This window comes from Onychostruthus taczanowskii, unplaced genomic scaffold, assembly GCF_017590055.1.
Source record: "Onychostruthus taczanowskii isolate IOZ18803 unplaced genomic scaffold, ASM1759005v1 scaffold123, whole genome shotgun sequence".
NCBI classification, from domain to species: Eukaryota; Metazoa; Chordata; class Aves; order Passeriformes; family Passeridae; genus Onychostruthus; species Onychostruthus taczanowskii.
Genome location: NW_024498385.1, coordinates 1,364,318 through 1,377,681, shown reverse-complemented (window position 1 = coordinate 1,377,681; position 13,364 = coordinate 1,364,318). Strand labels below are relative to the sequence as shown.

The following is a 13,364-nucleotide window of genomic DNA, read 5'->3' as shown; positions in this document are numbered from 1 at the left end:
TTTAATTTACAAAGTTGCAGTATGTTTTTGCAATCAAAGGAAAGTGTATAAGCTGGAGAAAACCTATTGGATTAACAGTAGTGTAAATTTTTGCTTGGCACATAGAGAGTTCTAAGAGGTTATCCTTAAAATTTCTGCCTCCCTCCCAAAATTCCTAGGAGCAATAATTAAGTATTATTCTACAGCTACCTAAACGTGTAGTTGTATTCCTATAGCCAGGTTATTACAGCTCTATAACTTCCCAGAAATTACATGTGAAATTTTCTATTTCAGGCATTTTGACAGCAGTAAATAGCATTTTGAATGAAATTTTTGGGAACTGAACAGATTATATCTATTACATGTGAAGAACACCAGCCATAAAGAAGTCTCATATAGACATCTCTGAACTGCTTTTAGAAGAGGGTAAAGCTGGTAGAGGCCTGGTAAGAAAATCTTCATTTAAATATACACAATTTTATTGTTGGGAGGGAAGATTATTCAAGGATTGAGAAAGAGGAAGAAGGTAAAGTTAATACGTTTGGTAGATCTTGAATGTTCAGCTTTTACACGGTTTTATACTAACTTCATAACACCAGGAAGGTTGCAGGAATGATATGTAACACAATGTCCACCATAGTGAAACAAAGCCTTACAGCCAGTCCATCAGACATGTATGAGACACTCCTTCCCCCAGAGGCCATGTTATATTTTTGAGTTAATCATCAACAGTAAAGGAATACCAAGGATTTTTCTCACTTTTCAAGTTCTAGATGGTATTTATGAGAAGATATAAAAAATAGGGGTATGATAAGGATATCATGACTACCTGTAAGATAAAATATACTTCCCAATAAAATTCAGATGGACTAGGAAAAAACTCATTTACCTTTATAAATCTATTTTTTAAAACCAAAGCAAACTCCCTAAATGTCTGTCTATCACTAATTTTTAGATGTTCAATTTTTCACAAAATTTAATTCTTAAGGAAAGCTCAGACATGGGTAACATCTCTACTTGGCATGCCCCTAGGCTGGACAGTTAACTTCAGTACTTCTGAAGTTTATGAGGCAACATCCAAGTTTAGCAATATGCAACATCCAAGTTTAGCAATAGGCAAAGTTATTCACAGACAATCATAAACACAGCAGAACATTTACATTTTAAATTAAAAAAAATGCAGTCACTAGTCTAAATGAAACTTGGTGTGAAAAAAATTTAGAAAAGGAAAGATCATATTTTTAGGCCTGCGTATATATAACAATTTTTGTGACAGTTTTTCATGTAAGTACTTTTTGTGCTTTTCTATAATTTAAACAGAAATTTATAGCATGGCTCTCGCAAATAATCTCTTTGACAGCAGATTATCCCTTATTTGACTGAACTTTTTATCCAAACATTATTCAATCACAAATTCCTTTTCTACACTATTAAAATGGCATACCCACCAAAGTCAGTTTTTCATTCACTTTCTAGTCATAGTACATTCTTCTTTGGGCATTTTGCTATTCTGTAAACACAATTTATAAGAAAAAAATAAACCCAGTAAAATAATTTGTTATAGAGACATCCTCTTTTTAAGTTAGTGATTCTTTAAGTGAAGCAGATAGAGGTTCACATCATGGATTATTTTGCCAATGAAGAAAAATCAAAATAGGAAAATAAAGTAAGGACTTTTATATGCTGCCTCTAACCTTTGGGAGCAAGTAAGAAGGAAGCAATCCAAAACGTTAGGGAAAACACAGCCTAGTGGCAAAGATAAACATTGCCCAAGGAAATGCAGGAGGAAAAAACACTGTAACTAGAGGAGAGTAATCACTAGTGTAGCCTGGAATAAACAAAAGACTTTCTTAAGTCTGGAAAAGAGGGGAAACAGCAATAGAATATATGAAAGTAATGAATAAGTTTAGGAAAAAGTCTAGTGAATGAAAGTATATAAAGTATTTTGTGGTGAGTATGCACATATGTTCTTGGCAGGGAAATGCATATTTTGAAAACTGCCAGGTTATTGTAGTTTATGGATCTATTTAGAAAGCAACTGACTTTAAAATTGGCAGTGTATTCTTACTTAATTTGACTTGGTTAGTGCAGTGTCTCTGGTCAGAAAAAATAGACGGCATTAAATGTTTTGATGCACTCTATTTATAAAGATTGTGTGTACATTCTTTTCCTCTGAAACCATGTGAATGTTTCACTCAAAGTCTCAGCTCCTTTTTGGTTGATAGTCAACGTGAATCTCTCTTGCTCTGCTTTTCTTACAGCTACCTTCCCAGTGATTGTTCAGGCGTGTATATGGGTATCTGTGTCTTCTCTGCATCAATTTCTATGGCATTTTACATCTCTTTTTCTCACACATGCCTATCCCCAAATATCCAACAAAACATGTGCCAACCACATGTCTTTGTTTTTGGTGGTGACATGCACCCATGTTCTTGTGGAAACTGGTTCTTTTTTTCAGAAAGTTAAACTACTTCTAACAGTGATTTTGAAGAGCACTGCCTATGACAATTATCTGTAATGTGTTTTATCTAACAGCGATTTTATAGATAACAGACCATGTTAATAAATTGAACTCAGCATGGAAAACAATACTAGCAGTAGCACAGGTATACAAATCACAGCCTCCTCAGGAGAGTCAATGTATCATTTTTCATACGAGTACTTGCACTGGAATGCAATCAACAGTAGAAAAAGTTGGCAAACCTACAAAATGTACAATAATAATTCAAAATAACAATTTAACAATGCTGTCCACACTGGTCTTTCATTATCATCACAATTTTAAAATTATTTCCACTTACCTATAAGCTTTAAGGAAACTGATTATGCTTAGTGTGTTATTTCTCCAAATGTGTACCTTTGAGACAAAAATTTTCTATGGTGAATTCATCTTTTAATATGTTTAAGAAACCTGAGGAAGTTGAACAGTATTTTAAAATAGTGGGAGGATAAATACAGAAATGTAAACATCAAAAACAGGAATTTAAATATATCATGATCCAGAAAAGGATATTTTCCATAAATAGATCATTTTGATGTGTTTTTTAAGGTGCATCGTCTAGGCAGAGGCATATATTTGCATTTAATTTGAGTTTCTCCAGGTCAACAGCTCAATTTTCTGGACCACTTATTGTCCCTGTCAAAAGTTTAAACAAAAATTTTAAAAAGGATTGTGCTAGTGGAGCATCCATACATCTTCTAAAGTCCTGACAAAGTAGATACAGGGCTATTTGTCCCTGTGGCCTTGCTGAGAAGCAAATTTCCAGCACATGTCCAGCTACATAAAAAAAAAAGAAAAAAAAAAAAGAAAATAAAAGTTATAAATGAAATACTCAGCATTGAGAAAATAACAGATTATGTTTTATTTATCCTTACCCTTTTTCTATTCTTATCTTAAAATCAATAAATTACATCTCAGAAGTAATTTTCAATACAAATTTATGTTGACAGCCATAACCCAAAGGAGTGCAAAAGTTACTTGTGCTTATTTCATTTTATTGCATTATATGTTTTCTCCTCACAGTCTCACTGTAACATCCTTTTGTAAGGGCCACAGGAAGTCTAAACCAAGAGGGACATCTGCTACAGGTTAGAAGTCTGGTTCAGACACTGTGTAGGACTTTTTAAAATGTCTTCATATGAACAAATATTTCAACTGATAGCCAAATCAATCAACTTTCTTTTATCAGGTTTCTGGATAAATATAAAGTCATTAATTGCTTGAATAATGAAATAATTAGAAATGTGAATGTGATTTACCTCTAGATGGGGAACTACAGTTTTTTCTTACTTTCCTTTTGTCAAGTCACTTTGAGAAGATTGCTTTAGGCGTGTCTATAAAATGCAACATAAATGGAACATGCATGGACATTGGAAATAATCTGTCTGAAAATTGCATATTAAAGTGTTCAAACAGACCTTGGCACAAGCTCAAAGCTTGCCAGCTTGCACTTTCCCAGACAATTCCTGTGCACAATTTAGGCATTAGTGTTAGTCATGAACCATTCTCAGTGGGCAAAACATGCATATGACTGTCCTGGGTAAAACATGGAACATTAGGTGGCTACAAGCTCCAATGCCAGAGAACAGTCCCAGGCATGTTTAACCTGATATTTATATGTAGCCATTTCATGCTTTGGCTGAGGATGATTAACACTTCTGAAGAATCGGAAAGTTCTCTCTTCCAAGGAAGCAGTTTTTAAAGGCCTGAGCCCAAGACACTTTTTTTGATATATGCTATATATAGATAAGCATATCTCTGTTTTAAATCTTCTTTTTCTGGCAAGTTCATTAGAAATGGAATCACAAGGCATGTTACATTATTCTCAATTTTTTTAATGCATACAAATATGACTTTCTGAATACAGAGCCGAATACAACAGCCCTTAAGGCCAATTTTTAACTTCTGTCTTTTGACAGAAGATGATTGTCCACATTTATTTGCTGGCTTGTGAAGTTCTGTATTGATTTAGATTTACTTCTTAAAAAGTGGAGAAAGGAAAAAAAAAGCCTGAATGTTTTTATATTTCTGTCTTAAAGTTTTCCATAGTGGGACTCAACAACAGTCTTGTAGGAAATTTAACAGTATTTCTTATGTGGCTAACATGACAGTAAGTTGTCCTCCCAGTGCCTAGACAAGCCAAGACAATTGAGAGGATAGAGTTATATAATGCTCAAATTAAGAATAAAAAAACAATCGACCCCCCCAATAAAAAAAAAAAAAAAACAAAACACTAAAACCAACAAAACAACAACTACACACAAAAAAACCAAACAAACCCAAAAACCTACCACTACAAAAATTACAGGAGCAGGTATCAGGAATGATACTGCTTCCCTTCTGAAGTTCAGCAATGGTGAGAAAAGAGCCTAAAGAATATCATTGTCAATGTGTAACTGATCATTTATCTTGCCTAAAAAATCAGCTGCTGTTAGGTTTGTTTTTAAGGCCCTGTTATAACAATTTTGGGACAGTCTACTTGTCCAGCAGTCTATCATTGGCCTTTTTTAAATTATATAATGTGTCTTATTATTATGTATGTTTTATAGTCTAAATTAAATGTTTTAATTGTCTTTAACTTTATTCAGAATTGCTAGTACTTTGCATAATCAAGAGTTTACTTTAACATTCAAATGAAAGTACCAGAATTTTGTCTTGTCATTTTTTCTCCATAGAAACATTATTGTACATTTTAATATATATGCCTGCCATAGAATTCATACAGTTTACAAACAGAAGCTCATTCTTAACATGGTCGAGATAATGCAAGCTTGTCACTTAAAATGAAAAAGTACCATTTAATTTCATATTAAATTCTTGTTAGTCAATTATGCTAAATAATCAGAAGAAGGAAAAAATATAACTTCTATCTGGCTTACAAGGAAAATAAATAAAAATCAGTAGTCTCCATGAAGTTGTAAACTTAAAGCAAGTAACCATACAAATATTTGACTCCTCAGGCTTCTTTGGCTTTTTCTTTAACCTGTACCACTTTGAGTTTCATATTTAGGTTGCTTACTTTCCACAGTGAATATTCCCCAGTCAATTAGTTACATGGTGCTATTATTTGTTCCTGTGAACTGAAGGCAATGCAAAGAACATAACTTTGTATTACTTGTCATACAGCATACATTATTGAATTTTTCCTAATCATTGTGTCCAGCCTTAACACCAGATTCTAAACAGAGTATTTAAATTTAGGATGATAGCTAATGATTGTGTAACTGTATTGAGATAACAAGCTAGCACTTTTTATAGGAAAGTTCTTTCCAATTATTGAAAGATTATATAAAATAAACAGTCATAATTAAAAAAACTATTTTACTGACATGCCCTAATTATTTTAAAAATCTACCTAGAAATACATATACTGCAATATGGGTAATATACATACCTGTAAATTACTAGGAGGTAAACAGAATGCACAGTATTTGTGCATCACATAACAATTTAAAATGACAGGTAAACAACTTAAAATGACAGGTACTTGAATGTTATACCAACCCTTAAAGACACAAAAATGGTAAAAAACAATGCATTTTTCATTAATTCTACAGAAAAAATAAAATCAAGTTACAACAATCATATCTAAGAAAACATTGGTGCCAGGTGTATTTTTAGTCCACTATTACATGCTGTCCATAATTTATGAAGCTGAATAACAACATGTAGCAGTCAGGGAAGTTAGCATCACAGTGAAGAGGGCAAAAGAGGTCCCTTCTCTACTTTCAGCAATACTATCTTTGCATTTATAATGCTTATCACAGTACACAGCAACAGCAGTTGTAAACAGCAGCAAGAGACATACTTACAGCTTTCCGTATATTTTGTGAAAATTGGTTGAATACTTTCTCCATGAAGATCCTTAATTCCTTCCTTTTGAATTAAGATTTACTTTGAAGAACAAAAAACGAGTCTGAGAATAACAGACTGGATAAATAGCTTAAATTTATGGGAACTCAGTCATTTGTTTTGGGCAAATGCATCTTTTGACATCAAAGGGAGCAGGATCAGGTTCTAAAGCTTTATCCTGAAACTTGCAGTTCATTTTCTGGACTACACAGGTGTGGATTTATCAGAGGAATTGAGAGACCTCTGCCCTTCTCCACACTGTGACCAGCTTTGTTCATGCAGTGTATGCTCCTTAGTGTGCTACAGTCATGGTTGCATGGCTGCATAGCTCCTCCCATACAGATTAGGGCTATCCCCACCCCATGACTAAGACCTGGAACAGAAATAAGGTTTAAAGGCTTTTCAGGCAGTAGTTATCAGGTTATCTGAAATACATGATTTATAACTTCTCTGGTCATTTCAGGCATAATGACATGAACCCTGTGCATACTAAGGTGCTTTTAGGAATATAGTGAACATCCAAGTCTGCAATGGACTGTTGTGACTGAGCTTTTGAAGCAGAATACAAGGAACACTTGTCTGAATGCAGTCAAAGAACTCGATCTTTCATTTTAAAAAGTGGAATAAAAATATTTAATTTCCTTTAAGGAAAATAAAATCCTGAGTTCTGCCCATCGGTGTTACACACCACCTTCTAAAAGAACTAATGGTTTAAATTAGTTGCTCTCTCATGCAGCTAATACAGCATAGTACTCAAGTAAAACAGCCATTTCTACAAGTTCTTTTAGTTGAACAGTATTTTAAAAGCATTGAATAGTCTAGTGATATTCTCATTGAAACCATAATCAAATAGGTACCATAAAACACAAAAAACCCATATCTGACATTTGAAAATTAAAATTTTAATGTTCTCTGTTTTATTTACATATTAATTCACCAACTAAGAAAAAAATAATTATTTAAATAGATTACTGAAATCACGGAAAGACTCCATCAACATGAATTAGTAACAATCACTTAGAAGTAGATTGAAATAGTATTCCTGAGCTTTGTAATTTTAGAATTACATTTTCCTGGAAATTCATAGATGTATAAGTATACATATATATGCTATGTGAACTCCAGATAGGTAGTTCCTTAAATTATATTTTATTTCCAAAAGAATTTAAATAGTTCTCCCCTTGAGTTACAGAGTTGCAATGTATTAAATTAAGTGCAAAGACTTAAGGACACACTTCATTTGCAACACCAATTATTTACCTTTATTTCAAATTGATAACTTCAAGTTATAAATGCATAAACGATTATAGGATTGGGACCTTTTGTATTAAGTTGGAACAAAGGTCTGTAATACATTTTTTTCAGAACTCAGCTTACTCTGTCTGTTAATATGTGCCATTAGAATAATAGTATTTCCATTACTGAATTACTGTGTTTTCCAGTGCCGTCTTCACTTCTGTACTTTTAAACAAAAACACATACACTTATAAACCAAACTTTGATTTATCCAAAATTACGAATTTTGTAGTAGTTTAAGCATAAGAGAGGCATTGGAAATTTGTATTAAAAACAGAGCACTATTCAAAAAATCCTAAGCATTGGAGAGATCAGGTGCACTGGTGTAAGATTTTATCCCTTTGTGCAAATAACATTTATCCAGCGCTGAAAGGGTGTGTTTATATGTCACAGGGTATTTACAGCTGTGTCCAGCTGATTCCTGGAGTCGACAGACAAGCAGTGCTTCTTCTAGAAATGAAAGGATTTTTGTCCAAGTACTGAGCAGCAAACGACACTGAGTGAGTACTAAAAGACATAGTTAATTCATGGGATGTAAATGCTTCTTCCTGTGCTATGATTATTCTGTTTTACCTGTACAGAGGAACACCAGAAAGTCTTTCAGATTAGGACATGCTCTTTCTCCAAACACTCCTTCACAACACACTATTAAAATATTTCCAGTAAATCTGGTGGTGGTGGAGCCTCGGCCTCCAGCGAAGGACATTTCACCTGAACATCAGTGTTTTCCCCAGTGCTCGTCCAAAAAGCCCGTTTTAGAAAGCCACTCCCGTTCCGTATTCATCTGGAAATCCCTCGCCCCGGCAATGCTTTGAGCAGCGGGTGTTTCCGTTCCTGCGGCGCGGCCTCTCACATCCACAGAGGAAGGGCACGAGCAGCGACAATAACTCCAGCGAGTGTCCCACCTGCAGGGGCTGCCGCCTTTGAGGGCTCAGTTTAAGGGCCCTTTCCAGGTCTGCCTCCTGCGAGGCAGCCTTTTGCAGTCCTCCTCCTCGTTCTCTCCACCGTGCTTAGGCCGGACAAAAACATAAACACCAAAACGTGTATTCATTTTTCAAGAGAATCCCTTCTTCACAAATCCTCAGCGCAGGCTTAAGCGCAGACTTCGGTCTCGTTCCGTGCACCAAAAGGCAGGGAGGAGGGGGAAAATTAAAAAAGGGGAAAAAATAGAAGGTCGTGCAGCAGTCGGAGGGGTGTGGAAGGGAGAGGAGCTACACAGGAGAGGGTTTGCCTGGAGAGGCGAGGCAAGGGAGCCTCTCCAGCTGCAGCGGCGGAAGCAGCGCTGGTGGAGAGAGGGAGAGATCGGGCGAGGAGGAGGCAGCGTAGGGAAGGGGGAGGTTGCTGGTGTTTGGCGCCGGTGGAGGGAGTCATTCCTGCCGCTGCACTTCCGGTCGGCATTTTGTTCTGAGAGGGAGCGAGAGAGACACACACAGGATCCTTCCCCCTCCTCCTCCTCGCCCTTCTCTCCCTCTGCCCCCCCGCTCGGTACCGACTCACCGTACCCAGGCCGCCCCTCCCCGCCCTCCTGCGCTCGCACTCTCGGAGGGAGCGGCGGCGGTGGCGGCCCCTTGGCAGCGCTGCCCCTCGGCCACCCTCCGCTCTCCCCGGCTCGGAGCGCGGCTCGGAACCGGTTCGGCGCGGCGCGGCCCGACCTGTGTTGATGTTGTGAAGCAGGCTCGGGGGGAAGGGATTTGCCTCGGCCGCACACCCCCCGGCTCTACATGTTCGCTGCACTGAGGAGGAGACGGAAGAGGAGCCAGCCCCCCTCCCGGCCCGGATTATTGTTGTTATATTATCTCCCCTCCTCCTCCTGCTCCGCGGCGGCGGCGGCGGCCCAGCGGCGGCGGCGGCTCCTCTGAGGAGGGAGGGGGGCGGATTTCTCTCCCCCTCTCTCGGATTCTCGTTGGATTCAGACGCCGATTTGCTCAGGTAATCCCCCCCTCCTTGTCTCCCCTTCCCCTCCCTGCCCTCTCCAGCAGCGGGCCGGGCCTCTCAGCCCAGCGGCCCAGCACTGCCGGGAGTAGAGGGGATTAGCTGTTATCCGGGGGTAGAGGGGAGTAAGTGGCAACCGGAGGTGTTTATTTCGCAGCCCCAATTCCTGCTCGGTCGGGTTTGGCGGAGGAGGTTGGTTTGTGCCGGGCTGCCGGGAGGCCCAGGCCCGGCGGAGGGCGCAGGCCCGCCGGCCAGCGCCTTTACTCCAGCTCGGGGATTAGAAAGGCGAAGCGGCTGCTCAGTGACAGGCCTCAACCCGAAAAGAGCAGGAGGAGGAGGAGGAAACAATACAATTAGTCGCAAAGGTGCACTGATCCTTTCCCATATTTACAACTTCACCTAGAGCAAGGAAGGAGGGTCCCAGCGCAGACAGCCTCTGAAGTGAGGCAGGAGTAAGTGGAGGCATAGGGGAGGAGAGACAATGTAAATACTCAGAAACAAAAATGCCACTTGTCTTTGCTATTACCTTATTCTTCTAACCAAGTGAGTTCTGAACATTAAAAAGTTTAAATGCTTTTGGTTTTATAATCTGAAGATGTTTCATTTCTAAATAACATTATTGGTTAGTATATTAATGACTTAGTATATTTATAGCATAAAATAGTGTTTGAAGGATGATTGACACAACATGAACACCTGCAGACCTAAGAAATACAGATAGCCTAGCATATTGTATCAGGTACTCCACACAATTTTGGTGTCTGTGTCCTGTATACACTAGAGAAATATATGTTAAAGGAAGAAATATAATTTTCTGCTTCTAGCAAATGGAAAACAGGCAAGGGATCCTGTGTAAAGTGCTGTGTTTATGACATTTAAGGGACCAAGGTGAAGATGAGATCTTAACCAAAGTACTTGAGGATCACATGTAAATTTATTTAAGTGAAATGTGAGGAATGCTTAAAAAGTGTCTTTTCTTGTCAGACTATATCACTTTGAGATCCCGAGGTTGTTATTGGCTGTTTGTGTCCATGATGTTTGAATATGTAATAGGTGTCATTTTTACAGGTCAACTGTAAAACTGTGTTTTGAAAATGACTGTTTATTAGTCTCAGGTCTTTATAAATAAATAGCAGCTGATTTACAATAAAGTAAATCTTGGCCTTATAAGTGGTAGAGTTGTAAGTGTTGCTAAAAACTCAGGCACATTTAAACAAACAACCTCTGAACTAATAAAAATACTTCAAAAGAAATTTCATAGCTGCAGAAAATTTTAAGATACAAAGTTTTCATCCTTGTAGAGACGAATTTTGTTAGTGGCAAACGATTATTGATATTACATAATTTGTTAAAATTTCCGCAGGGTTTTTAGTAGTTCAGGTAGATTCGTTGTTATAATATGTGGTTACTATATCTAATAGAGTAACTTTCTGGTGCATTGTGTTCAGAGTCTTGTAAATGAAACTCTGCTATCGTGCCTCCCGTGTGCCCTGATACATGTTTAAAAGGGTGAAGTTAATATAGCTGTCACGTAGAAGGCGTGTTTTTAATGCTGTAAATCCGTGTAGTAGTCAGTAGCGTGTCCGTGATTTGTATTGGTCAGGGAGCAGTTTGAATTTTAAAAAGCCAGAAGATCCTGCTGAGCCCCAATCCCGGCCTCCCTTCCTCCCACTAATCTCCCATTCCTGTCTTTGTGCTGCCTGGTCCTGTTAGACACTGTTTGCAACAGGGCCTCAGGCCTACGTGCGTGAAGAGGAACCATTTACAGTTCGAAAAAGCAGCTTTTTATTTTTAAACTTTGTGAAATGCGGAGGGAGCCACTAGTCGTCTCTAACTGTCCCCACCTCAGTGTGTAACAGCGGAGTTGCTGTTTCCTTTTGCCCCGTAGTGTGCATGGAAACCGAGTGTAACTCTGCTTCACAGGAAAGAAAGGACTGTGCAGAAGTAGTTGTAGTTCTTGGGTAGTTTTCATCATCAGGAAGCGACATTACAGCCCTAGCGTTTCTTGCGTCTGTGTTTCAAACAGCTGCCGTGCTACGAATGTGTTTGTTAAGCTAACATTAGTGAACTTTTCTGACTGATTTTTCATTTAAGGAGGGTTGCTTTAAATATTCTCGATATGAGCAGGAAATGAGCTACTGTAGTTACACAGTTCCTGTCAAGTTTATCTTGCCAGGGTTGTGTGGTTGTGTTTACAGCACCCTTTTTTTTTCTCTCTCTCTTTTTTTTTTTTTTTTTTTTATCGGAACGGATGCACTTTTCTGGAATGTAAAATACTTGTATTTATAAAGGGAAATACAAGATTTTATTTGTAATTAGTTTTTATTTGTAATTAGTTTTTTGGGTTTGTTCTTATAAGCCGTATGTGGTTAATCTTGAATTAGTTGCCTGATCAGTTTATATAGTTTTACAGAAATATTTAAAGTTGAAATATTTATAAGAAAACCTATTTTTCTTTTGAATTGCATGTTTTAGCATATTTGAGAGTGTGTGTGTGCATACATGAAGCAGGCCTGTGGCACTTTCATACTACTTTTTCCCTCATGTTAGGAGCTGCTACTGTTCCAGTGTTAATCACAACAACTAGCTGCTTAAGGACAATGTATTTATTTTATTGATTTTATGGAAATAAAAAATTAATTATTCTCAAGATGTTAGTTGTAACATTTTATCAAAAAGAGAAAAATGCTCCTTTCTACATTTCATTTTGTACTTTTGCTTGATTTGTACATTCTGAATTTACTTTCTTTGCGCAGGTTGTTTTTTTCTCTGAATTTCTTGAACATTTTAGCTAAGGTTATTCCAACAAAAAATCTCTTCCTGAAATCTTTTGCTGTTGATTCAAGCTGGTTTTATACTTCTTAAAAATCAAAACATAGAAACAGGCTTGCTAGTAAAATAGTAATTTTTTTTTTAAACTTGCAAATAAAAACTTTTTTAAATTTTGGCTTAGAGGCAGCAGATGGATCAGAGAAGCAAAATGATGTACCTAAGCCCTTTTGAAAATCGTTCTTCTACATAAGAGCGCAGACACCCCATGAAACCTCATGCTTGAGACTCAGCATACATGAATGTTCATACAACTTCTTGCAGAATCAAGGCCATAGATAGTAATTTCCTTAGGAGAGTAGCTTTTTGTTTGTTTCTGTTGTTGTGTTAGTGTGATTATTATGGTAATATAACTTTAGTCCTAGAGTGTTTCATATATATGGTCCTCTACAATATAAATAAACTATATTTTGGAGTATACTAGGTGAAAAATATGGATTGATTTAAGCTAGAGATCCTATTTCTATTTTTATTTGTTCAGTGGCAACTGGACTTTCATGTCTATTATATTACAAAATCTTAAACTGATTATACCACATTTATATTAATATTTCATAAAAATTACATAAGACATATGAAGTTTCTGGAGAATTGCTGTAACTAGAGAGAAAAATATGTACTTTTATCCTGAATATCTAGACCTAGGAAAGAAATCGTCTTCAAATTCACAGCTTTATAATTTCTAGAAAGTATGTTAGAGGAGTGCCTAATATTAATGAATGTGTGTAATTTGGATAACAACTATGGGCATACTTAATCAGAAAAATATGAGTAGTGATATGATAGAATTCGTTGACTGGTAGGTGTGAGGTGGGTCATCAGGCATTAGGGCGGCTATTTAGTATCACAAAACACTAAGAATATTTAACATTTGAAACAATGGCCATTTCAGTGTCATACCATTTATTTTTGATCTTGTTTTTCATTTGCTTTTATTAGAAATAGTTCAGGTTCGATTAGCTTCTGATTTTGAAAC

The 13,364-nt window shown here is 37.2% G+C and overlaps 1 protein-coding gene across 6 annotated transcripts in view; it reads left to right on the top strand.

Annotated features, from left to right (window-relative positions):
- The first annotated feature begins 353 nt into the window (after positions 1-353).
- NIPBL (NIPBL cohesin loading factor) overlaps positions 354-13,364 on the top strand; it is a 156,862-nt gene continuing 143,851 nt past the window's right edge. For 5 of the 6 annotated variants that reach the window (XM_041396028.1, XM_041396030.1, XM_041396026.1 and 2 more), the window contains exon 1: positions 9,343-9,556. The gene's annotated coding sequence lies outside the window, so the exon portion shown is untranslated. Of the gene's footprint in view, positions 426-8,020; positions 8,128-9,342; positions 9,557-13,364 lie in introns of those variants that run through there. The other variant, XM_041396023.1, reaches the window with a different exon arrangement.